Genomic DNA, 27,236 nt, shown 5'->3' on the forward strand with positions numbered 1-27,236 from the left:
GTTTATAATATTCAGGGTCGTTATAGAGATCTTGTTCTCTCCTTTTTTCTTTTTCCATAGAGTTTGATGGATCTTGTTTCAATTATTTAAACTTCTTGTGACAACTTTTTAGAAAGTTTTTTTTTAAACCCGCTTTTCCTACTTTCATTATTGCCAGGATATCACGAAGTATAACTTCACTGATATTCATTCTACTTCCCATCATTTTAACGACGACATTCCAAGGAGAGAGTAATTTAAGGTTTCGGAAAGGAATTTGTAACACCACTTACTTATATATGGAACAGTAAATAAAGTCGCTGTGTCCTGGAAATGCGCATGATTCTTCTCCTTCTTAATAACTCCTACCTGCTTAGTTGTCACAGCACACGTAAATATTTTCTACACTTTACGTTCTGCTGTTGTATCATCTGTCCAGGGATGCAATGTAGACATGTGAAGCTACAACGTAGTCAGATGAAAGTCCGGTCCGACTCTATTAAAAAATAACCATTTAGGCTATTTCTTCGATTATTTTCATTGATATACACTGAGTGGCCAAAAGTCGTTTTCTATTTGCTTTACGTCGCACCGACGCAGATAGGTCTTCTGGCGACGATGGGATAGGAAAGGCCTAGGAATGAGAAGGAAGCGGCCGTGGCCTTAATTTAAGGTACAGCCCCAGAATTTCCCTGGTGTGAAAATGGGAAACCACGGAAAACCATCTTCAGGACTGCCAACAGTGGGGTTCGAATCCACTATCTCCCGATTACTGGATACTGGCCAAAAGTCGTGGGAAGACACTGAATGTGATTTTAATAACGAGTTGCTCCTCCGCAGGCCCTCAAAACGGCAGCAGTATGGCGAGGCATCGATTCTACAGGGTGTTGGAATTGTTCTGAAGGGATCTGGACCCACCCATATTGTACTGCTACCCACAATTGGTCTTGTATCGGGTGAGTTGGCCGTGTGGTTAGAGGCGCGCGGCTGTGAGCTTGCATCCGGGAGATAGTGGGTTTGAATCCCACTGTCGGAAGCCCTGAAGATGGTTTTCCGTTGTTTTCCATTTTCACACCAGTCAAAAGCTGGGGCTGTACCTTAATTAGGGCCACGGCCGCTTTCTTCCAACTCCTAGGCCTTTACTATCCCATCGTCGCCATAAGACCTACCTGTGTCGGTGCGACATAAAACAAATAGAAAAAAATGGTCTTGTCTAGTTGGTGCGGGGTTCATGGAGCGTACACCAGCAACGACAGCATCCCATAAACGCTCGATTGGATTAAGATCGGGGGATTTGGAAGGCCAATCCGTCGTCGCAACGTCACTGGAGTGCTCCTCCTACCATCTGCGTGCCAACACCGAGCGGTGACATAGCGCATTGTACTGTTGAAATATGGCATCTCCATCAGAGTACTCTAGGGCCAGAAAGGGATGCAGGTGGTCTGAAAGAAGGTCCACATAACGTGCACCTGTCAGCGCTCCCTGCAGCCGGACAATGGGGCCTAATTGCGACCATGAGAACGCCGCCCAGACCAGAACTGAGCCACCTCCCGCCTGGACACGCAGGATCCATAGCTTCATGGGGCATACGCCACACTCTCACGCGCCCATCAGCTCGATACAGCTGGAACCGGGATTCATCGGACCATACCACACGCCGCCAATGTTCCATGGTCCAATGCCATGTTCGCGGGCCAATGCATGTCCTTGAGCAAACGGATACGAGTTGGTCGTAGGCTTGTGAAGCCTATGCGGTGCAGTTGCCTGCTTACAGTCCTGGTAGAAATGGGTTCCTGACTTTCAGTATTCAACTGGGTGGTGATCTGACTCACAGAAGCCCGTCGACCGCCCAGTATGGTTCTGCGAAGGCGACGTGATGTCCGTTCGTTAAACACCTGTGGCCTTCCCGTGTGGCGGTTTACGCGGGTGGTAACATTCCCTCTGTAATAGTGAAGATCCACCCTCGATACTGCGAAACCCGAATTCGCGTGTAATCTACGCAATGCTATGACCTGTGCGCCGATGATCATCCCACTTTCAAAGTTGGTTAACTCGCGATGTGTTGCTATCTCCACGACACTGGTGGCTGTGACAGACTGCTCAGCTACGCCGCAGCTAGCTGCAACGCTCAGGGGTCATACACGGCACATTTTCTAATGGGACGCCCCACTCAGTGTAATTCACATTTGAGATACTCTCAACAGGCAGATACAGTATTTCAGCTTTTAGCTTCCTTTCAAAGTCACCTTCCTTGATATTAGCGAATATAGCATTCCAAGTATCATTTCTTCAGCCAGCCAGCTTTACGTCGCTCCGACACAGATATGTTTTTGGCGACGATGGGAGAGGAAAGGCCACGGAACGGGAAGGAAGCGGCCGTGGCCTTAATTAAGGTACAGCCCCAGCATTTGCCTGGTGTGAAAATGGGAAACCACGGAAAACCATCTTGAGGGCTGCCGACAGTGGGGTTCGAACCCACTATCTCCCGGATGCGAGCTCACAGCTGCGCGCTCCTAACCGCACGGCCAACTCGCACGGTAAACCCTAGTTAGAGAACATCATAGTAGGTATCAATGAGAGTCGGTCAGCATTCTAAATCACCATCTTTATCACGCAAAGGTCACGGCATTTTAGAGATTCTGATTTGTGTTATTCACAATATTGTTGTGAGTCAGTATGTACCTTTATAATAATTCGGTTTCCATTTAGAATTCAGGATCGGCGTCGTTACTCACAATTCGTGAAATGACGGCTTCTTGAAAGATATAATTATATAGACGGTTTTTTTTACCGATTGTTACAATTACATAAAAAAAGATCTCTGGAAGGAAAAAGTAATTGAAAGAGTTGACAGTGGCCATAATAGGGTAAACTGTTGTCCTAGTGAATATAAATCGTTATAAGTCAATATAATTAGTCTGGACATTACAGGGTTAAAGCTGGCAAACAAATCCAAAAATTTCCTTTCTCCCAAAAGTCAGATGTTTCTACAATTGGCAGCACTCATACTTCTTGAAATCTTACTAAGATTTTCAAAGAATATTATTTCGTCTTGCTTGAGGATGTGAATAGGATAATTATATCAGTTTGTAGTTCATATGTGTATTCTTTTTCACATGGGAACTGTCCACAATGATGCACAGAACATGCCATGAAATTAAAGCAAATTTCTTACATAATCACTAATGATAAGGTGGATAATGTGTTCTAAATTACTTCCTGAATGGCGAGCGCTGGTTTAATAAACCTGACATTGACTCAGAACCAAGCGGCTATAACGACAAGTGATTTAGAAAATGCGTGTGTGGTGAAAGTGCTCGAAACTTGTGAGAACTTGACCGTAACACAACACAAAGTTATTCTACTTAATGTTGTTCTTGGAGTTATATGACCTTCAAAACGACTGTGAGCTCTACCGACCTGCTTTAGTGGATAAGCCCTCATACATTTCCTGTAATAAGCTGTTAAAGTTCCTTCTGACGGACGTAGCTACTCAGCGTCGCTAGTGGTGGAGATATCTACGACTGGGAAGAGGCTTTAATGAATGTGCCTTGCGTGTAGTAGTGCGGGCTAGCACATCGCGGTATGCTTCGTTCACCAAAAATATATGGTGTGCTGAATGAGTCGCCACTGATCTGCGTTTAGGACTGTTGCCCAAGTGTCAGATTTCATCTGCGTAGACATTTCTTAAATTACTTCGAATAAATTGGAAATTTATCAAACATCTTTGTTGGTAAATTATTCCAGTTCCTAATCCCTCTTCCTACAAACGAATATTTGTCCCAATTTGTCTTCTTGAATTCCAACTTTATCTTCATATTACAACCTTTCCTATTTTTTAAACCTCCACTCAAGCTTATTCGTCTACTAATGTCATTCCACGCCATCTCTCCGCTGACAGCTCGGAACATACCACGTAGTCGAGCAGCTCTTCTTCTTTCTCTCAATACTTCCCAACCCAAACTTTGCAACATTTTTATAACACTACTCCTTTGTCGGAAATCACCCAGAACAAATCGAGCTGCTTTTCTTTGGATTTTTTCCAGTTCTTGAATCAGGTAATCCTGGTGAGGGTGAGGTGAGTGGTGTTTATAAAAGTAGGAAAGATCACAATATGAAGATAAAGTTGGAATTCAAGAGGACAAACTGGGGCAAATATTTATTTATTGGAAGGGGAGTAAGGGATTGGAATAACTTACCAAGGGAGACGTTCAATAAATTTCCAGTTTCTTTGAAATCATTTAGGAAAAGGCTAGGAAAGCAACAGATAGGGAATCTGCCGCCACCTGGGCGACTGCCCTAAATGCAGATCAGTATTCATTCATTCATTCATTCATTCAACTTAAGGCCACGGTCGTTTCCTTCCCTCTTCCTTGCCTATCCCTTCCAAACTTCCCATCCCCCCCCCCCCGCACAAGGCCCCTGTTCAGCATAGCAGGTGAGGCCGCCTGGGAGAGGTGCTGGTCATCCTCCCTAGTTGTATACCCCGACCCAGAGTCTGAAGCTCCAGGACACTGCCCTTGAGGCGGTAGAGGTGGGATCCCTCGCTGAGTCCGAGGGAAGAAACCGACCCTGGAGGGAGAAACCGATTACGAACGAACGAAATAAAAAATAATCTATTCAGACCAAGTGAATACTTAAACACAGGGAATAATATTAAAGAATGAATTAGTTCTGACTTGGGTCTATAAAGTGTATAAAAATTAATAGATTTTTGAACGAGCTATGATACATTTTTATAAATTTTCTTCACATTTCTTAAAATAATTTTAAAAGACTCTGGGTCGGGGGATACAACTGGGGAGGATGACCAGTACCTCGCGGGCCGCAGAGTATGGCTTCGCGGGCCACTGTTTGAAAACCCCTGATCTACATGAACGCTCTCTTGAAAGGTTGGAGACACCTTGCTCGCGGTAGCATCACCGTAAATAACTGCCTCCAAGTAGATACGCTGCTGTACGCTAATGTCCAAGTACTATTTGTCTGTTCAGAGGATGATTTACAACCCTTTGTTCGTTCGTAATCGGTTTTCCCTCCAGGGTCAGTTTCTCCCTTGGACTCAGCGAGGGATCCCACCTCTACCGCCTCAAGGGCAGTGTTCTGGAACTTCAGACTCTGGGTCGGGGATACAACTGGGGAGGATGACCAGTACCTCGCTCAGGCGGCCTCACCTGCTATGCTGAACAGGGGCCTTGGTGGGGGATGGGAAGATTGGATGGGACAGGCAAGGAAGAGGGAAGGAAGCGGCCGTGGCCTTAAGTTAGGTGCCATCCTGGCATTTGCCTGGAGGAGAAGCGAGAAACCACGGAAAACCACTTCGAGGATGGCTGAGGTGGGAATCGAACCCACCTCTACTCAGTTGACCTCCCAAGGCTGAGTGGTCCCCTCGTAACACTTTTCAAATTTCGTGGCAGAGCCGGAAATCGAACCCGGACCTCCGGGGGTGGCAGCTAATCACGCTAACCACTACACCACAGAGGCGGACATCATCATCATTAGATTCTAGTCATTGGGTACATTTTGAAGTGTTAATTGTCGTGTCATTTCGTTGCACCTCATACCATTAGGGGCCGATGAGCTAGCTGTTAGGTCCCTTTGAACAACAAACATCCTCATCGAGATTGAGATTCATGCGACGCACAACAGGTACACACGATGGGATCACAAGAGGAACGAGTAGGTAATGAGGGAACTGAAGGTAGGACGCGGGTTAATATTCGGTTACCGAAAGAACTGGAAGGTCAAAGTTAACGGAACGGGAAAGGAAAGTATCACAAAGCTGATCTTACGATAGCAGTCCAAGGAAAGTCGTACTATTAGACGCCCAGCTGAGACGGTAACAGGCCACTGTTTGAATGATGATGATAGTTGTGATTATTATTATTATTATTATTATTATTATTATTATTAAATCACACGTGTGTAGTCGCAGTAGTAATACATTTTCTGTTAGTTAGTTAGTTTCTACTTCCATTTTATTAAAAGAACTCCGAAAACTGTAAAAGTAGTAAGTGGGGCGTGAAATCAATAACATTACCGAAATAGACTTTCAAGCTATTAGATAGTGTTATAAGTACATAGTACGTGTTAAAGAGATGTTAAGTACAGAAGAAAAATGGCCAACCGGACACCAATGGGATCCGAACCCACAACCTACCGATTTCGCATGGGTTGCTCTAAGATCCTTTCCAGCAGAACAAATATGACCTAGGCCATCATAGCTCAATTGGTAGAGCCACTAAATGTACTAAATGTAAGTAACACGATCTAATATGTTTAAATTAAATTTCGTGTGGCTATTTCTAGCCGAGTGTAGCTCTCTGATGAGGGCGGACAGCATCTGCCATGTGTAGGTATCTGCGTGTTACCTAACATGTTGAAAGTCGGTTTCGATTAAAAAAACAAAGTTGGTGACAGTATCTCTGTTACTAATAATCCTACGGGAAAAGGAGGTGCAATGCCTTACGAGCCTTCTAATACCATTTATGAATATGAAAACAGAAAATCTGTATATTTAATGGATTAGAAGTTATCGTAGGAATATCTATGTTAATATGATTTTTCTTTTATTTGCTAGCTGCTTTACGTCGCACCGACACAGATATGTCTTATGGCGACGATGGTATAGGAAAGGGCTAGGAGTGGGAAGGAAGCGGCCGTGGCCTTAATTAAGGTACAGTCCCAGCATTTGCCTGGTGTGAAAATGGGAAACCATAGAAAATCATCTTCAGCGCTGCCGACAGTGGGGTTCGAATGCAGTATCTCCCGGATGCAAGCTCACAGCTGCGTGCCCCTAACCGCACGGCCAACTCGTCCGATTTAATATGATTTAGTGCTGAATTATTTTCAACATATCTCTTTCATTTGTTGCTTGGTTTATTAAATTATTTAGACTTGTGTGTTACAGTGTGATGGATGGTCTGCTGTAACTGCAGCTAGTCTTATAAACAAGTATTACTTTGAATGAAACGTTATAAAACAAATGAAAGGTGAACTTAATATATTGCATGTGGGTTGTACATTTTAACCATACGACAAATACGTAATAAAGACCTTTTTCACAAGTCTCTAGATATTTTCGGCATATCAAATACGTATAGAAACCACACTTTTCCCCTGTACATACTGTAATTGCAAATCTCAAATGACACAGAATTACCATTGTAGTCAGTTATACTTTTTCAAATTTACTTTGCGGTGTAGGCATGGCATTTTTTAAGCGCAGTGGATTGCCATCCGAACAACTGAGGTTCGATTCCCGGTGATCACGGGTAAGAATTCTCCCCTCACAAGTCACGTGACCTGAGGAAGGGCATCCGGCCTAAGACCCTGACCAGAATGAGTCGAACGTTGCTCTAGTAAACACGAAGCGTGAGGAAGGACATCCGGCTTAAGACCCTGACCAGAATGTGTCTAAGTTACCCTAGTGAACACGGGGCGTGAGGAAGGGCATCCGGCTTAATCTGGTGATTTGTAAACTCACTATTCAAGCAGTAGGTTTGTACACTTCCCGCTTTGCAATGTTATAGTTGTTTTTCTTAACGTAAAGTTCATTTCTGTACAGATTTGTTGTCATAATTCAAACACTTTTGAAGATTATTGAATAACATAGCATAGTATTGTAGTTAGATTCAATTTCCTAGTAAATCCCATCAATTTCTCCTTACTTCCACAGCCACTTGTAACTCTATTTCTTTCCAAACTGCACCTCCTTCTTAGCTTCTTTACTTTTCTGTTATAATATAGTGGCTCTTTAGTATTCGTTACCACCTTTAAAGGTACAAACGTGTTTTCACGTTACTTTAAACCCATCCCAGAGTATGTTTACATTTTTATTTACCATTTTCCACCGTTCATAGTTACTTTTTTAAAAATTCCCTCATGCCTATGATAGTGTCCTTTGTTTCACGAAAGTGATGTACCTTTTCTAAATTAGCACTACAAGGACCAAAGAAATATGACATGCAACGATTAAGAAGAACATCTTTCATAATCTGAAGCACCGTATGTTGTTTAGATCATTTCAACAAGAGAATCTTCTGAGTGCTAATCCCGTATAATTGAACAAGATTAGTAAGCAACACTTTTATATCTAATTACTAGATTGTATTGTATGTCATTTGAGAGGTGATGTGTTCAAATCCCACCATCGGCAGCCGTTGAATTGGTGTTCTCCATTTTCACACCAGGCGGATGCTGAGGGCATGAGTGCTTGCTACCCAAGTGGCGGTCCTGATTATTGTTTTTGGAGGAAGTACGATAGCCTAGACATCGTCTTTGTACACTAACGAGAGAGAGGGATGGAAGAGGTCCGACACTTCAAGAAATGAAGGTATCTGTGAAAGAAATGCCTTTACTGGAGAGATGTAGTGTTTACAGTGCACTATGTCTTCTGGTATAGGCTAGAGCAATTGCGTTACTTTCATTGATCTGTTTCAGTCTCATCCTTGGCTTTGACAATATGAAAGTGACTGAGGTATGAGCGATACTAGTAATGCCATTCCTATGCAGCCAGTCCCTGCTATGAATGGTGTGAAAACGTTGCTCATGGGGTCAGATGGTGCATTCATTTCGGTGGGCTTGGCAGAGCGATATGTAATAGCAACTGCTGGCTTGGTGAGGAAAGGAACGGGAAACTACCTCACTCCCCATTTCCCTTGTACGCCTCTTCAGTGATGCGTAGGCCATTTATGACAGCTGATGGCGGAACTGTTGAGGATCTAACCAGCCTTAGGGCTGTAAAAGAAAGGGATGGGCGACGAAGGGCGTGAAAATGAAAGACTATATAGACCTCGCAAATAAAATACCTTCGGGGTTGGAAGAGAACAATATTTGGCAAAGGGAGGTCGGATAGAAAAGTGAAAGTTCAGCTAGAGACTCCGTAGTCGCCAAACCGCACTCGCAAGCTAAATGCCTCTGGAGTCTCACGATAGGCAGACGATACCTCCCACATCCACAGGGGATTTCATACCTCATCTCAAGATAGGCAGACGATACCTCCCCCATCCGCAGGGGGTTTCCTACCTCATCTTACGATAGGCAGACGATACCTCCCCCATCCACAGGGGGTTTCCTACCTCATCTTACGATAGGCAGACGATACCTCCCCCATCCGCAGGGGGTTTCCTACCTCATCTTACGATAGGCAGACGATACCTCCCCCATCCACAGGGGGTTTCCTACCTCATCTTACGATAGGCAGACGATACCTCCCCCATCCACAGGGGGTTTCCTACCTCATCTTACGATAGGCAGACGATAACTCCCCACCCATAGGGGGTTCCCTACCTCATCTTACGATAGGCAGACGATACCTCCCCACCCATAGGGGGTTCCCTACCTCATCTTACGATAGGCAGACGATACCTCCCCCATCCACACGGGGTTTTCCTACCTCATCTGGCAAATGTTGGGGCTGTACCTTAATTAAGGCCACGGCCGCTTCCTTCCAATTCCTAGGCCTTTCCTGTCCCATCGTCGCCATAAGGCCTATCTGAGTCAGTGCGACGTAAAACCACTAGCCTACCTTATCTCACGATAGGCATGCGAGACCTCCCCCAACCACAGGGGGTTTTTCTACCTCATCTCGCGATAGGCAGACGATACCTCCCCTATCCACAGGGGAAATTTCTACCCCATCTTCAGCGAAGACGTAACTGAGTTAGAGCGACGTCAAACCGCTAACAAACAAGAAAGAAATTGCTGGGGATTTCGAAACTCTGGCCATTATTTCGCGAAAGATGATGCTGAGCACTTACCTGGTAGAGTTATATCCTCCACTCTGCTCTTCGCCCGCCCAAGTAAGCAACTGAGTTCTGACTATGACCTTCATGGCGTGCCTGGCTGGATATAATTCTCCCCTCTCTCTCCCCTTCTCCCCCACAAACTTAGTACAGAAAACACACAGAGTGATGTAGATTACCTTGATAACTGGAAAAGTAACAACACATAATTAATTCAGCGTGATTTAAGGTTATCCTTGCCGAACAAATGAAGCACATAGCCCGTAAAACCCACGTTTACTGGGCCCATTGACTCTCATATGAGCAGGGATGAATTAGTGACTCGCCGACTTACCGGGCTATCTGCATGTTTGCATGATCGATAACATCGTAAATGGTACTGAGAAACTGTTTGGAAATACTTCACGTCTTAGGAGGTTAACTGGAGGTTCCTATTATTTTCGTGGGGCTCGACATGCTAGTGACATTTAGCGATTTTCTGCCCTCCATAGTTCCCACTAACATCTCTCCCGATCTCGTCACGCTGCAAACAGACCAGGGCTGCAGCTTTCATACTCACTCGTGAAATGACAATGAACGAGCGTGTAACGGGTTACTTAGAAGGGCTTTTCAGCAATTAAAACACGAAAATAATTGCGTTAAATTAATTGTACGTATTTAAATGTCTCAATATACCACTATATATTTTAAGGAAGTGCAACATCAGAAGGGCAAAAATGCTGTAACCCACAGCTATATGAAAACATCAGAATTATTTTGCTGTGCTTGCTTAATTCAATAGCCTTGCCAGTTGCAGTTAATTTCCATACGAAGACATATTTGCACTAGCACTGTCAGTTACTAATTTTCTAGACTATTTGGTAAATTACAATAACTATAATGATTATACAATAATAGAAAAACATTAAAGAAAGGTATTTTTCAAATTCACATAAAAGATACATTTCAACTTAACTGACCTATAATATTCTTGATGGATACAGTACTTTTGCATCCATCTCTTGGCACAGGCCAGAGCAAAGTGTAGCTTCCACTGAAGTCCCAGTCTCATCCATGGCTGTGACAATATGGAAGCTGCTGGGGAATGGGTGGTGCTGATTAATGACAGTGTGTCTGAGTGTCATGAAAGGTGTTGCTCATAGGGTTAGTTGTGCTACGATAGCACTGTCTGGCCCAGTGAGGAAAGCAATGGCAAACTACCTCTCTCCTCATCTTGCCTAGTACGCCTCATTTCGGCATTGCCATTGGTTTTTGTGGTTTCGCTATAACTGCATAGCCTTTGGTGATGCTATTTGAGGATCCAACCAGCCTCTGGGCTGATGACCTAACAGACAGATAAAAAATTACATACAAACGGGAATAAAATTAGAACACTCATAGTCAAGAGAGTTTACAGAGAGCCTTACATCTCATTTTCTTGGATTTCCGACAAAAGAGTAGCGTTACAAAAATGTTGCAATGTTTGGGTTGGGAAGAATTGAGAGAAAGAAGAAGAGCTGCTCGACTAAGTGGTATGTTCCGAGCTGTCAGCGGAGAGATGGCGTGGAATGACATTAGTAGACGAATAAGTTTGAATGGCGGTTATAAAAGTAGGAAAGATCACAATATGAAGATAAAGTTGGAATTCAAGAGGACAAACTGGGGCAAATGTTCATTTATAGGAAGGGGAGTTTAGGGATTGGAATAACTTACCAAGGGAGATGTTCAATAAATTTCCAATTTCTTTGAAATCTTTTCGGAAAAGGCTAGGAAAGCAACAGATAGGGAATCTGCCACCTGGGCGACTGCCCTAAATGCAGATCAGTATTGATTGATTGATTGATTGAAGCTGATGCTGTCTGATTCCTTTATCATCAGCTGTCCTATGTTTCAGTGACCATACATAAGGTATTGGGTCCACAAAACTCGTGGCTCAAATAAGTAGATGAACATTAAACTAGGCACATGTTCAATCACAAGACGGTTTTTGAATGGTGTCATTATGACAGTCAAAGTGCTAAATCCCCTGTCACAGTGAGCACTAGTTATTGGCATTGTTGATATAGCCAGTCTCACTTTATTTAAATGGTGTCTTTCACACATTTACAATTACTGCGTATGAAATCACTAAGGTCTTCACGAACCGTGTTGAACGGCACACATAACCTTTCACATAATAAAATAAATAAATCCACAGCCTATTTCAAGTCATTCGAGCGGATCAGGGATGGTATGATTGAAGCCCCCATCTAGCGGCGAAGATAGGAATTGTGCCGGCTGCCGAAGCCTGTCGCACTCCTCTGACTGACAGATGGAATGAAATTATTTTGAAGAGTGTTTCTGGAATTAAAGATGACAGGGAAAACCCGAGTACCAGGAGAAAAACTTGTCCCTCCTCCGCTTTGACCAGCATAAATCTCACATGGAACCCAGTGGTGAGAGACCGCCTGAGCTACGGGGCCTCAACCTTTCACATAGTTGTGCAAATTTCTTCTCTCCCTCAAGCCATGGGATATCTACATCTACTGTCCATGTAGACATTCCATTACTTGATTTGTTTAATCAGTGTTTTAAACTCTGATTTGTTGGCAGCATCGCTTAGAGAAATGCACTTGGAGGAAGTTGTCAGCATTCTGTAATGTATTTCATATTCTCAGACAGACTCTAGAGAAATGTATCTCGATTTATTTTCACCACAGAAGGTGGACCTTTTTTAACTGGAACATCACAAAAATGTCATTTAAGCTTCCTTCAAATATTTTACAGGGCATTCTTTCAATAGCACGAATGCTTCTGTGAATTATTCTATAGGCACCAGTCAGAGTAGTAGAATATTTTTGCAATAACTCATTAATTATTCTACCTTCATAAGAAACATCAGTTAGTAGAGGTAGATTAAACACGAGCTCATGTGAAGAAATAAAAGGACAGAAAATGGACGTTCTTTAGAACAATGACTCTGATCATTTATTGCCATTGGAAAATGATCATACAGAGCTTTGTAACTCATTACAATTGCCTCAACAGCTCTGTGAGATGAAGCCGCCCAGCGCACAGACAGAATTCTCCCTAATTTTGCTATTTGCAGTTCTATGTCGTTTAACTGTAATTGACAAAATCGTTTTTGGGTATCTGCGGCACAAAATAAAATAAATAAATAAATAAATAATTAAATAAATAAATAAATAAATAAATAAATAAATAAATAAATAAATAAATAAATAAATAAATAAATAAATCCACAGCCTGTTTCCAGTCATTCGACCGGTGCCAACTGAAGTTCTAATGGCTGCCGCATATGCAATACGATCGACCACAGTCATTCGGCGAATATGCCGGTCTGTCCTCTCCGTAGTGCCCCGTCTGCGGCCGGATCCTGGTCTTCTTGAGTCAGTGCCATCCCATGGCCATTGCTGTCAACACCGATGTATTGTGGATACAACCCTGTCAAGTCGTTCTCCAATATCGCAATTATTATTATTTAGTGTATGATGCTTACAAGACAATACAAATTACATTAAATTATATTGTTACATATATTCAATTTACAGCATTAGGACCACTTTTCAAATATGGATAGAAAGGTCTGCAATCCATCTCATTCCTTCTGGAGACGCTGAGTGGAGTTCATCCAAGGAGCCGGGATATGCACGTAGAGGGCACTCCTGCACAATATGCTTGATGGTTTGCAATTCAAAACCGCAATCACATTGGGGAGAATTTATCCAACCCCATTGATATAGGGCTGCGCCACTTCGACCAGTACCACATCGAATCCTGTTTAACCTTGACCAGAATGTCCGAAGTAGATTAAAGCCAGCAAGCCTTGTAGTGGGATCACTGATTGAAAGTAGGCCATGAGATGTCGACTTAAACCATTCATGTCTCCAGGCATTTCGGAGACTGAACCTGGTTGACGTAAGATCTACAGCCGTCTTGCAAGCTGGCTTTCTTGATTTCAGTCACCATTTAGAAAGACGTTTGACATCATGATGAATTGGAAGAGCATCATTTTCCAAGATCCTACACGACAGGCGAACAAGAGCTTGCTGTCTCCTACTGGGAGGGAGTACAACGGAGAGTAGCAGAGATGATACGCATTGTTTGGCGAAGTTGAATATCCACTAGTTAACAGTGAGAGCTATTAAACCAAATGCCTGCTCAATATTCAGCTGGGGAATATTGTATAACAGCCAAAACAGTAGTCCTGAGTGTACTAGCGTCGGCACCCCATGATGTTTCAGCTAACGTACTAAGTATGTTATTACGACTTTTCAGTGTAGCAGCCGTTTCTCCAATATGATTTCGGTAGGTCAGTGTCCTGTCTAATGTCACACCTAAGTACTTAGGACAGCTATTGTACTTTAGGTAATGATTCCTAAACTTCACTCTAGGATGATATCGCAATAAGAAGAAATACCTTCTCGTAGCCCTATTACATGGCCTCGTTCAATCTCAGTAATATTGACTGTCCGACTCGTTGGCTGAGTGGACAGCGTACTGGCCTTCAGTTCAGAGGGTGTCGGGTTCGATTCCAGCCGGTCGGGGATTTTAATCCAATGGTTCGAGGGCTGGGTGTATGTGGCGTGTTCAATATTAGAAATCATCCTAGGTAGGGCCCTCATCTTCACAGACATGCAGGTCGCCTAATAGGCCGTCTAGGAGAAAAAGACCTGCACCAGGCCTCTCCGGAGGCCATACGCCATTATTAAACTGATATTGACTTCCTCGTCTTCTTAAAGGCATGTTTGACTCACACCTACCTGAAAACGTCAACACTGGACGATGACTAACGCTCACAAAGTGTACAGCACGTAGTTGAAGCAAGCTTGCTTTGCAAGATCATAGTGGCAGCACCACTCTTCGTCGACTAGCGCGAAAATCTGAATAGGCATCATCTTTCAGATGTGGAAACACGTGTCTCGAATTTCGTTTATCTAGCACAGCTCCTTCTCGGTATGAAATTCATTTCCGGTGTATTAACACACAGCAACAACAACTACACACAAGACTGATTTGTCTGGTTGAAGGTATTCAGAACGTGATCTTGAAGCGGAAACTGCTCGTGTCGAAACGGAGTTAGGTCTGTCACGACTGAGTCAGTCAGAAGATCTTCAGGAAGTCTAGTTCCTGGGCTTAGCAGATCGAGAGGTTCTGTTGGAGAACAGCAAGTAAAGTCTGTGTGAAGTGGTGGAAAACTCGAACTCGAGTAAATATTCTACAAATAGCAAAACATTCAGCAGTCATTTAGTCTTCCAACACGTGGTTTTGCCTAACGCTGGTAGGAACAGACATAGGCTTTGCGCCAACCGCACATTCTCACACCCTGTGTCAACCATTTTATCCATATGGGCTTGCCCCGCTTTACCCCATGTGGAGAGATGTGTAGTGTGGTGTGTTCTCTTGTGTGTATTAAGCCAAACATATGCCTGAAGTCCCAGACTCGGCCCGGATCCTCTGAACCGAAGACCACGCTACTGTTCATTCAGCTAATGAGCTGGAGTCATTATTATATTATGAATTACACTGGCGAAAATATATCCAAACATCAAGAAGGCGTTGTGCTAGATTAACGAACGTTGGTAGGCATGTTTATACATCTGAAAGGTGACACTGATTCAAATTTCCTGCAAATCGCATTAGCGTGGCGCTAGTAGTGGTCCCATGACGTTTCACTTCAGGTTTGCTTTAAATACGGGCTTAACTGCACGAGAGCGTTAGTTACCTGTGAGATTAGATGGAGTGACTGCGAGTGGGTCAAAAATGCCTTCACGACGACGAAGAGGCCAGTATCAACAATCACTGCAGTTGAACGAGGCCGTATAATAGGGCTACGTGAAGGTGGATTTTTCTTCCGCGCTTTTTGCAGAACGACTTGGCAGGAAAATCTCTCCTGTGCCTTTGTGCTGGCAGCAGTGGTCACAAGAAGGTACGCTCGCAAGAAGACCGGGCTCCGGACGTCCCCGTAGCACCACCGAGAGGTAGGACCACCGTATTTTGCGTATGGCTGTGGTGCAATGGACTGCGACTGCAGCAGCAATTCGAGTGGCAGTTGGCACCACAGTAACGCAACGAACTGTTCGAAATCGGTTACTTGAAGGACAGTTCCGAGCCAGACGTCCTGCGGCGTGCACTCCACTTACCAAAACCACCGCCGCCTGCAACTTCAGTGGTGTCAAGCGAGAACTCATTGGAGGATGGAGTGGAGGTCCGTTGTGTTTTTCGATGAAAGCTGGTTCTGTCTTGGTGCCAGTGATGGCCGTGTCTTGGTTAGAAGGGGGACAGGTGAGCGCCCGCATTCCACCTGTCTGCGGCGTCGACACACTGGACCTACACCGCGAGTTCTGGTCTGGGGAGCACTTTCTTATGACATAAAGAACACTCTCGTAGTTATCCCACGCACCCTGACTGCTGATGGGTACGTCCGTCTGATGATTCGACCTGCTGTGCTGCCATTCATGAGCAGCATTCCCGGGGGTGTTTTACAACAGGTAATGTACGCCGCCATACCGCTGTTGTCAACCAACGTGCTCTACAGAGTGTCGACATGTTGCATTGGCCTACTCGATTCCCTGCTCTGTCCCCAATCGAGCACGTACGGGACATCATTGGACGACAACTCCATCGTCATCCACAGCCGGCAAATACCATCCCTGTATTGACTGTCCAAGTGCAACAGGCATGGAACTCCATTCCACAAGCTGAGACCCGAAACCTGTACGACACAATGCATGTACGTTTGCATACCCGCATTCAGCAGTCAGGCGATTACACCGGCTATTAATGCCAGCTTGGCACATTTGCGAAGGTTTTTCTCGCACTGATTAACCTCTAGTCTTGTACCTTTAATCATTTAAATATGTTGCCCCGACAAATACAACCTGCGACAATAAATTTCGGTGAATGAAGTCAGAACGGTCGATCCGGCAACACTGGCGACACACAATGCTGCACCTACGTAGCAGCAGGTATTGACCACCTGCTCCCAACGTTGTTCAGTTGAGCATCGTGTATGCGCCGTGTAAGACCTATTTGACACAGTGCATATTTAGTGCGTTGGTTCTGAACTGCGAACAGAAACATGAACGGCCAAAAGATCAATGTACAGTTTTGTTTTAAGCTTGGCAAGAAATCGAAATAAATGCATGCGATGCTGGTACGTGTTTATGAAGATCAAGCACTGTCCTTGAAGTGTGTGTACGAGTGGTTCGTCCGTTTTCGAGGAGGCCGGGAAAGTGTTTCCGTAGCGGAAGACCGGTGACCGCCGTCAGTGACGAAAACATTGAGATGGTGAAGAAGACATTAATCACGAACGATCGGCGATTAACTGTGCGCATGATAGCGGATGAACTGCAGATTAACCGTGAATACGTGCGACAAATCGTTACCCAGAAGTTAGGGAAGAGGAAAACGTGTTCTCGTCTTGTGCCTCATCACTTAACTGACGATCAGAAGCAATCACGTTTAGAGGCTTCACAGGATTTTGTCGAAACGGCGGATGCGACACCAAATTTCTTGAACGGTATTGTCACTGAGGATGAAACCTGGTGTCTCAGGTACGACCCTGAAACGAAACGGAAAAGCACGGAATGGCGTTCTTCGGGACCCCCTCGTCGGAAAAAAGTCAGAGCCGAAAAGTCATGCATCAAACTCGCTTTGGAAGGAAAGGGATTTGACGATCTCTTTGACGATATTCCTGACATTCAATGAAACGTGACGAGACTTTTGAACACCATCCCAAAGGAAGCCTTCTTGCAAAGTTTCCAGGACATATCGCCGATCTCAGCAGTCCATAGTTATGGGAGGGGACTATTTCGAAGGACACTAAGGTCACTGTTGAGCATTGTTCATCTATGTTGATAGTACAGGACTATTCATCGACATTTATTGTCACAGGTTGTATATTGCCAAAATTTCCTATTCTACATTACATAGTATCTGCATTTCACGAGAAATTTCACGGCAGCTTGTAGGTACGTCACGAGTAACAGATACTACACTCTTAGCTGCAAATATCAGCCGTGATAAACAGTGCGAGCTCGCTGAAAGAGATGCGTGTTCATTGTTGAACAGTTCATTATCCAGTACTTACACTCAGTGTGTAACAAATGCGCAATCGCACTGCCAATTTGAAACTTCACAGGAGCATCTTAGTACACAAGAATCACTGCGGACGGAGCCGATGTCTCTTGTGAGGCCTTGAGACTTGAGATTGGCGCCTGCGCAACAACCACCTTACCCCGACCCCCGGCACCCCTTACCGCGCATGCAGGCGACTTCTCGTCAAACGACCGCAGTATTTCATGGTGTTTGGATATTTTTTTTTTTTTCCGCCGGGGTGTATATCATCTCCAAGAAACGAAGAGAAGTCAAAGAAAGTCACCACTGTACTCGACCCCTGAGCTAAGATTAGTTGTAGGTGTAGCGCTAGTGACTTTACGTCACACCGACATGGATAGGTCTTATGGCGACGATGGGATAGGGAAGGCCTAGGAGTAGGAAGGAAGCGGCCGTGACCTTAATTAAGGCACAGCCCCATCATTCTCCTGGTGTGAAAATGGGAAACCACGGAAAACCATCTTCAGGGCTACCGACAGTGGGATTCGAACCCACTATCTCCCGGATGCAAGCTCACAGCCGCGCGCCTCTAACCGCACGGACAACTCGCCCGGTGTGTAGAAGACAAGAAGAAGAGATCTTCATATTCATATCAGAAGAACCGTGAAAAATAACTTTAAAAAGGCTTGAAGTGTAATTTTTACAACTCATCTCCTCAGTTTTATTCTCTAAGACTCAGCGAAACATCCTCTTCTTAAATTTTCAACAGAGCCGGGAATCGATTCCAAGCCCACAAGACTAAAAGCCTGAGATCAGAATAGTCGACTCCATGAGTTTTCACAATTTTCTCTACGTTGTAACGACACAGACAGATCTTATGGCTACGATGGTGCAGGAAAGGGCTAGGAGTGGGAATGAAGCGGCCGTGGCCTTAATTAAGGTACATCCCCAGCATTTGCCTGGTGTGAAAATGGGGAACCACTGGAAACTACCTTCAGGACTTGCGACAGTGTGGTTGGAACTCACTATCTCCCAAATGCAAGCTCACAGCTGCGAAATCCTAACTGCACGGCCAACTCGCTCGGTTACTCGACGTGTAACAGGTTCGTCTGTCACACTGTAGACAAACAACTGTTCAAAGCAGTTATACTGCATTTATAATGACATGCAACTGGTCAACCTTCGGAGCTATTGTGAACCTTGAATCAAGAAAGAATATTTTCACATCATCAGGCATGCAGTTTGAAAAACGCACTTTGTTGTCTCGAGTGGTTTGACAAGTCATACTGCATAGAAATAGACACATGGATAGAGCCATGCCCTTCTCGCAATAAGGCAAAATTTTATCGCGTTATTTCGCGAAATAGGACTTGAATCATCGCTTGAATTTCGCTGTAATCAGTTTCTAAATTATTATTAATAAAAAGTATCGTGTCCGCCTCTGTGATTTAGTCGTTAGTGTGATTAGCTGCCACCCCCCGGAGGTCCGGATTCGATTTCCGGCTCTGCCACGAAATTTGACAAGTGGTACGAGGGCTGGAACGGAGTCCACTCAGCCTCAGGAGGTCAACTGTGTAGAGGTGGGTTCGATTTCTACCTCAGCCATCCTGGAAGTGGTTTTCGGTGGTTTCCCACTTCTCTTCCAGGCAAATGCCGTGATGGTACCTAACTTAAGGCCACGGCCGCTTCCTTCCATCTTCCTTGTCTATCCCTTCCAATCTTCCCATCTCCCTCGCAAGGCCCCTGCTCAGCATAGCAGGTGAGGCCGCCTGGGCGAGGTGCTGGTCCTTCTCCCCAGTTGTATCCCCGACCCAGAGTCTGGAGCTCCAAGACTCTGCCCTGGAGGTGGTAGAGGTGGGATCCCTCGCTGAGTCCGAGGGAAAAGTCGACCCTGGAGGGTATACAGATTAAGATAAGGTAAGATGTATCAGTCATACGATATTCAATTATTTATGTGAAAAATAGATATGTAAAAAGAAACAACACATCAAGATATAAGGTTCCTAGAAGGAAACCATAATTTAATTTCATCAATTGCAAATGTGAAATCATTTAAGCTCTTTAAGTCTTTAGGCTTTTTCAGTCGTGAAATTACCAGTGCAGCAGTGGGCTCATCAGTTGGAATCCTACACCTTTCCAAGACGTTGGCGCTAGTGCGCTGTTCAGACACCGCTCCAAGCTTCTTATTGGTGATGAGTGATACCGTGATTCGTGAGTCAGCGTGATTTGATATCGTGATTTTCTGATATCAGTGATTTTTAGTCGTGGCATGATCACAATCACTGCCTCGTCCGCGCTGCTTCTTATTAGAGATGAGCCGAACCGATATTTCAGAATATCGGTGACAAGCGTATCTGTAACATAAACATATCTGTGACTTTTATCTGTGATTCAGTCACAGGAATATGATTATCGTTACGGTCACGGCGGCCCACATGGAAATACTTCAGGTTGATATGTTGATAAAGTCGGGTAGTATTCTTCGGAAGATTCGGGACATTAGAAGTGGGAAAAATAATATTCACATTTATAATTTGAAGCTTTAATAATGCACTGGGAAACGGTTGTTAACATGATGCGCAATGAATATAACAAGCGGTATGTGATTACCGGTGTCGTGTCTCCGGGATACCAATTATTTACAGTACTTAATTTAGCAAAGCAAAGTCACCTCCGTACAGGCCACGAAGGCCTTTGGAGGAGTGGAAGGTAAAGGCTTCCACCATTGTTAACCTCGGCACGTGATGGGGTAGAGTGGTTAGCTCTACGCCCGGCCGCCTTTGTCCCCAGGAATTAACCTGGTACTCATTTTTGGTGTAGGCTGAGTGAACCTCAGGGCCATATGCACCTCCGGAAGTGGAAATCTTGTTTCTTAAATTTTACGACTTCCTGACGGGGATTCGAATCCACGTCCTTCCGGGCGAACCGAGTACGCCTTTACCGCCTCGGCCAGGCAGCCCCTTACTTAATTTAGGTTTAAAAATAAAAATACCAAAAATAAAAAATTACGTAATACAAAGATTCCTCCCATATAAGGGGCTATTAAGTAAAGTTATCCACCTCTAATTACTCGTGAACGGTTAAAGATATTGATATTTTGTTTTCCCTTTCAGTAATTGCACCAAAGGCCTAATCATCGGACTTTAAGTCCTGTGTCATGACGTTACTTTCTGGGATCATGGTACTAACTTCGCTTTTTTTAAACTATACCACACTATTTTGTACACATAGGCTTACATCTACACGGACTGAGCAAATGTCATGGGATAGCGGAGCACTGATGCGCAGGTGTGTTGTCTGCGCACCACACGCCCCCTGTGCCAGCGGCAGTTGTATAGGAGACCTTGTGAGCAGTGGCTGTTCATGTGACAGGTGTAACATGGAACGTCGTCGTGAGCTGACACCGTTCGAACGGGGTATGGTGGTCGGTGCCCGACGGGTGGGAAGTGCGATTTCGGAAGTGGTGCGGGAATTCGGCTTCACACGATCAACCGTGTCCAGGGAGTATCGTGAATGGTTGAATGCGGGTGTTCACCGTCCACAACAGACGAACGACCGGCCGTCCAGCCACCCTCGATGACCGTGACCGGCGACATCTGAGACGGATTGTCAATAGTGACAGATGAGTAACCGTGCAACAAATCACGGCTCAATTCAACACAGGCCGTGCTAGACACGTCTCCCAGTGGACAATCCGTAGGAACATGGGTTCTATGGGGTATGGGAGCCGGCGCCTCACACGGATGCTACTGTTAACCCAACGTCATCGGGCACAACGACACGCATTTGTCGCCAGTCACGAGAGATGGACACTGGAACAATGGCGTAACGTGATATGGTCGGACGAATCACGATTTCAACTGCACCATGCCGATGAGAGGCACCGTGTATGGCGCAGACCACATGAAGCGATGGATCCCGCCTGCCTCGAAGGTGTGGTCCAGGGCGCTAGTGTCTCTGTTATGGTCTGGGGTGCATTTTCCTGATATGGAATGGCCCCCTAGTTGTTCTGGAAGATACTTTGAATGGTACGCGGTATGCTGAGTTGCTCGAAGACCACCTCCACCCATTTTTTGCCTTTCAGCGCCCAGACGGTTCAGCGGTGTTTCAAGATGATAACGCGCCGCCACATCGTTCCCACGTCGCCCGGGAATGGTTCCAGGAACATGCAGCGGAGGTTCAGCGACTGCCATGGCCACCCAGGAGCCCCGATATGAACCCTATCGAGCATATCTGGGATGTCCTGGAACGCAGGCTCCGTGCCATAGATCCTGCACCCACGAACAGACCAGCATTGGCGGCCGCTCTGCAAACGATTTGGTGTCAGCTGCGTCCAGAGGACTACCAGGGACTTGTCGACTCACTTCGTCTCACTGCACTTCGCAGGGCCAGAGGAGGCCTCACACGCTATTAGGTGACTATCCCATGACATTTGTTAAGTCAGTTTACAAACATTACAAATTCAGCACCGTGATTATTTTGAAAATCGGACAAGTACTTCTCAAAAAAATATTGTGTATTCAAACATGCCTCATTTGGCAGCTAAGGACTAATCTGTTCGATTCGCGCTACGTATGAAACATGAGGTAGTTGTTGACATACACAACTTAAACGATATTTTGTCACACATACTTCCATCACAGCGTATCTAATATATCGGTGACAGAAAAGTATCTGTGACAAAGTAGCAGGCTGTGATTTATCGGCCATCTCTACTTGTTATTTGTAGCTTGTGATCAAGAGAATGCCTTGTTATTGTGACTAGGCTATCTCTATTTAAACCCCACCAAACCCCATGGCACTGCAGCCCTTGAAGGGCTTGGCCTACCAAGCGACCGTCGCTCTACCCGAAGGCCTGCAGATTACGAGGTGTCGTGTGGTCAGCACGACGAATCCTCTCGGCCCTTATTTTTGGCTTTCTTCATTTTCATGTAAAATAGCCAGAAGATCACTAGGATAGTCTGGCAGCCTGATCGCTGTCGCTCGCTTAGCACCACCCAGGGAGCACGTGTAGGCTAATTTTAGGTTAAAACCTACGAACGTGAGCAACTCCACCCCACTCCACTCTGTAATTTATTGTGCTGTTCATGTATATGCCATGCGATAAATAATAATCAATAAATAAATAAATAAAATTTGGCTTTCTTGACCGGGATCCCTGTGTAAACATTTATAAGAAAATCAGCCACCTAAAATTTTGTATTTAAGAAACAGGCTACATTTTGGTGGCATTACAGCACGAGCGTTCCCAATTTACTTCTAGGCGTACAAACATAATCATTTTTGCATTTACATTTGTTTTTTGTAGACATGGTGAAGTTCAACCAATATGTCAAGAAAAAATAGGATCAATATTGGCAACAGTTGTTGGGGATATCACTAATAAATAAAACACTGAATCACTTTACTTCGTCATGGCTGCCATCTTTATTCTTACTTACTACAAACCAGTACAAAACAAAAGCATAAATACAAGCGATATGGCAGTTCCCAGTAGCTCCGCTAGATAGCAGGAGCTCATACTTGAAATACTAAACTATGTACAGGGAGATTGCATATCCAAATCACATAACGCCGTCAGAGTGTGTACGAGTCCTTTTCTATGAATCTCCAACAACAGTCGTGTTTTATACCGTAATCGATTATTTGATATGTGATAGGAAATTAAATTCTACATATTTATCTGACACAAGTGAGAAATCTAATGATGAATAGCTATTCTCAGCCACCTAAATGTAAAGTTAGGGATACCACTGCACCTTTCCCTTGATACCAGTACTGGCAGTAATTTAGAAAGATGTGAGGTCTGGAAAGGCGCTGACCCAGCTGCGAGAGGGCAATTGGGAATCTACAGTGAACAGCGGTCACAGAGGCAAGGGAATACAGGTGAGGGATGTGGTGTGCTGACCACACGGCTATCAAATATCTGCAAGCCAAGAGCTGGGCAGCAGCTGTTATTTAAACCCAAGGCCTTCTGAGGCCTGGAGTGTTCTTGTTCTTAATTAACTTTAGAGTAATAGTGGTTTAAATGAAATCATTCAAAATTACAAATTTTATTCATTAGCTATTCCTCATCTTAGTCTATAATTTTCATCACATCATTGTTTGAGATTTCACAAGAGAAGAAATGTCACCTTCAGCAACATGCAGATAGTGCCAGTCACAAAGCAAAATCAGCCATGAAAAGTAACATTAGACCGACTCTGCTCACACAAAGTATGCCTCTCACAACCCATAGTGGTTTGTATGCTGATATGTGTAGAGCCCTAGTAGCTGCAAATATCCCCTGGAATGCTGTGCATAGTTCTGTTTTCAGAGATTTGTTTACAGAAATACCAACAGCACCAGGTAGATATTTTTAACAAAGTGGTAATTTTGTCAGTCAAGGAGGATATTCGGGAGTTCTGCATATGGTTGTGTGTAGACAAAACCACCAACTCTGTGGTCAGGTACATTGCTAATCTTATAGAAGGAAAACTGGAACCCAATTGGCATCTACTGCTCACTTTCTTTGCTGTAAGCAGCTCGAGCAAGTAGAGTCTATATTGTCATATTTTAAAGTCTATTTTCTGCCTATTTTTAAAGCATATTTGAAGAGTCTATTTTTCCTTTCAAAACCTATTTGCGTGTTTTATGTATTCATTTTTGCTAGTGGCTTTACGTCGCACCGACACAGATAGGTCTCATGGCGACGAAGGGACCGGAAAGGGCTAGGATTTGGAAGGAAGCGGCCGTGGCCTGAATTAAGGTACAGCCCAGCATTTTCCTGGTGTGAAAATGGGAAACCACGGAAAACCATCTTCAGGGCTGCCGACAGTGGGATTCGAACCCACTATCTCCCAGATGCAAGCTCACAGCCGGGTGCCCCTAACCGCATGGCCAACTCACCCCGTTTTTTCCATGTTTAAAAAGTCTATTTTAGGTGCCTAAAACAAATTAGAGCTTAAAATCCCAGGTCTGTATCGTCGGATACATACCGATTGTTGACTACTGCTTTCTGGCAAGGCAACTGAGGGGTGTTTGCATTTTTAATGTCTTTTCAGATTTGAAGTACTTGTTTCATAAGACAATTTATGTTTGCACATATTGCATAATGCAAAGTTTTCATCCACTTCCTTAAAGAACTGCCACAGGTAACTATTCTTCCTCTTTCTAGAAAACGCCATTTCGGTCAACTTGCCATTGCACCAAATACATAACACCAAGGACATCCCACATTTTTTTGTCGGTATAGTTCTGATACACCCTGAATTATAAACACTGTAACCTTTTATGCCTTCATAGCAATTGTACATAACTGGACAAAATGTTTTGAATGAAGGAATAAAGCATGCAAATACACTCAAATCAACCCTCTAGCTTTAAGAAAAAACCTCCTTGATAACCAAACAACTGGGTGAGTGTGTTTCTGGACAGGTGTTTCATAGATCAATAAAATATTTTTGGAACATTCTGTAGCACCCTCATGTTCTATTATTGTATGCATTTTTTACTGAAAATTTATTTAAATATGTAAGACCTTGAGTGCAACATATTGACCTGCAGAGTTGTACTGGAACTGCTGCAAATGTTCAAATATTACTCTGTGAAAACGACTCCCCAATTCCATCATTAAAGATTCCACATTCTTTCCATCAAGGCTATCCCGGATTTGCTCCACCATGCTGCCCACATATTGCACTACAGCAAGACAAGCCTGAAAATATAGAATGGTAGATCATATTTTTAAATTTGTGAATAAAACAGGAATACAGCAAATTTAGTGGTTGCTAAGATGTGATTCAGAAACCAAAAGAGATGATTACATACATGGATAAAACTTGGAAATACAAGTAGATACCAAATAGAACTTATAACAGATAGGCAGAGACTAAGTGTTGAATTGTAAAACATTCTCAGGAGCAGATGTAGACTCTGATCACAACTGAGTGGACATGAAATGCTGACTGATGTTGAAGAAACTGAAGGAGGTCAGAAAGCGAAGATATGGTATTCACGTTAATTAAAACAGAACTGAGCGAAAGTTTCAAGGAAAGTGTTACACTAGGACTACCTGCAGAGAGTGAAAATAATATAACAGATCAAGAGTGTATAGTTCAATGGGATCACTAGGGGCTGCTGATGAAAAGTCAAGTAGATAGTTTATCTCCTACTATATGAAGTAGAATAATTCAGGAGATACTAGACCTGACTGATAAATTCCACACATGAAATACAAGACTAAAAAGGGTAAAAATGACTATAGGCAAAAAAAGAATGAAGTATACAGAAAGTGCCAGATTACTAAGGACAAGGAGTGGCTGAAAGAGATTTGTAAAGATGTTAAAGATTCTACGATTGTAAGAAATGTAGATGATGCATACAGGAATATCGAAGAAACCTTTGGAGAAACGAAAAATAAGTACATAAATACTAGCTTGCAAGCAAGATGTAATCTCTAAATTCTCAATCACCAATAACCTTCTAAAATTTTTAATTTTTTCTTCAAAGTAGTTGTTTACGGTCTACGGTTGTTGACTAGTTGACTGAAACATTTGTTCTGATCTGTTGTAAGATAGAAGAATTTTGCAAGCTTCTTTAAGAGAGAAATTTACAAAGGCATTATTTTTTTTTGCTAGGAGCTTTACGTCGCTCCGACACAGATAGGTCTTATGGCGACGATGGGATAGGAAAGGCCTAGGAGTTGGAAGGAAGCGGCCGTGGCCTTAATTAAGGTACAGCCCCAGCATTTGCCTGGTGTGAAAATGGGAGGCCACGGAAAACCATCTTCAGGGCTGCTGATAGTGGGATTCGAACCTACTATCTCCCGGATGCAAGCTCACAGCCGCGCGCCTCAACGCGCACGGCCAACTCGCCCGGTGCACAAAGGTATTAAAACAGAAGCTTCCAGAAATAATGAATCACACACACAGTCAAAGCAAAAGTCTAAGCAATTCTATACAATTCTGTGATGAACATCCTTCTGGAAAACATATATGAGGGATGCCAGAGTGGTAATCAAAAGAAGAAAGTAGCAAAATGAACAAGAACTAGAGAGGCATTCTGACTGTTGAAATGCTGATTAACAGTTCAGCATGTATTCAGAGAAATTGATGTAACATTGGAAGATTCGAAAACATATCAAGTGAAATGAAAAAAGAAAGCCTTGATATAAGAAGATATGAATTACTAATAATAGTTCATCTTCCAGAAGATTAACCCAATGTCTATGTCATGAAGTAAGGGACTGTTTGTAGGGTAAATTACAATGGAGACTAGGTGTGCCCTGGGACCATTACAGTAGATACGAAGGTCTTCAAGAACCCTGAAAAATTATGGCTAACAGGGTTGTGGTGAATATGCTCCTGCCTTGTAGTGTAGGGGAGTTGGGTCTCTAAAGGCTAGGCTATGCCAGAACAAAACACTTTTTACAGAACCAAGAAACAATAAAAGCCAAATGGATGTACTGTATCAAGTAAAGGACCTTGGCAATGGAAA

The 27,236-nt window shown here is 43.9% G+C and overlaps 1 protein-coding gene across 1 annotated transcript in view; it reads right to left on the reverse strand.

Moving 5' to 3' along the window:
- Positions 1–9,774, reverse strand: part of LOC136877067 (alpha-tocopherol transfer protein-like) — a 77,645-nt gene extending 67,871 nt beyond the window's left edge. Inside the window, exon 1 of the mRNA XM_067150884.2 lies at positions 9,738–9,774. The gene's annotated coding sequence lies outside the window, so the exon portion shown is untranslated. The remainder of the gene's footprint in view (positions 1–9,737) is intronic.
- Positions 9,775–27,236: the final 17,462 nt, after the last annotated feature.

This window comes from Anabrus simplex, chromosome 7 (assembly GCF_040414725.1).
Source record: "Anabrus simplex isolate iqAnaSimp1 chromosome 7, ASM4041472v1, whole genome shotgun sequence".
NCBI classification, from domain to species: Eukaryota; Metazoa; Arthropoda; class Insecta; order Orthoptera; family Tettigoniidae; genus Anabrus; species Anabrus simplex.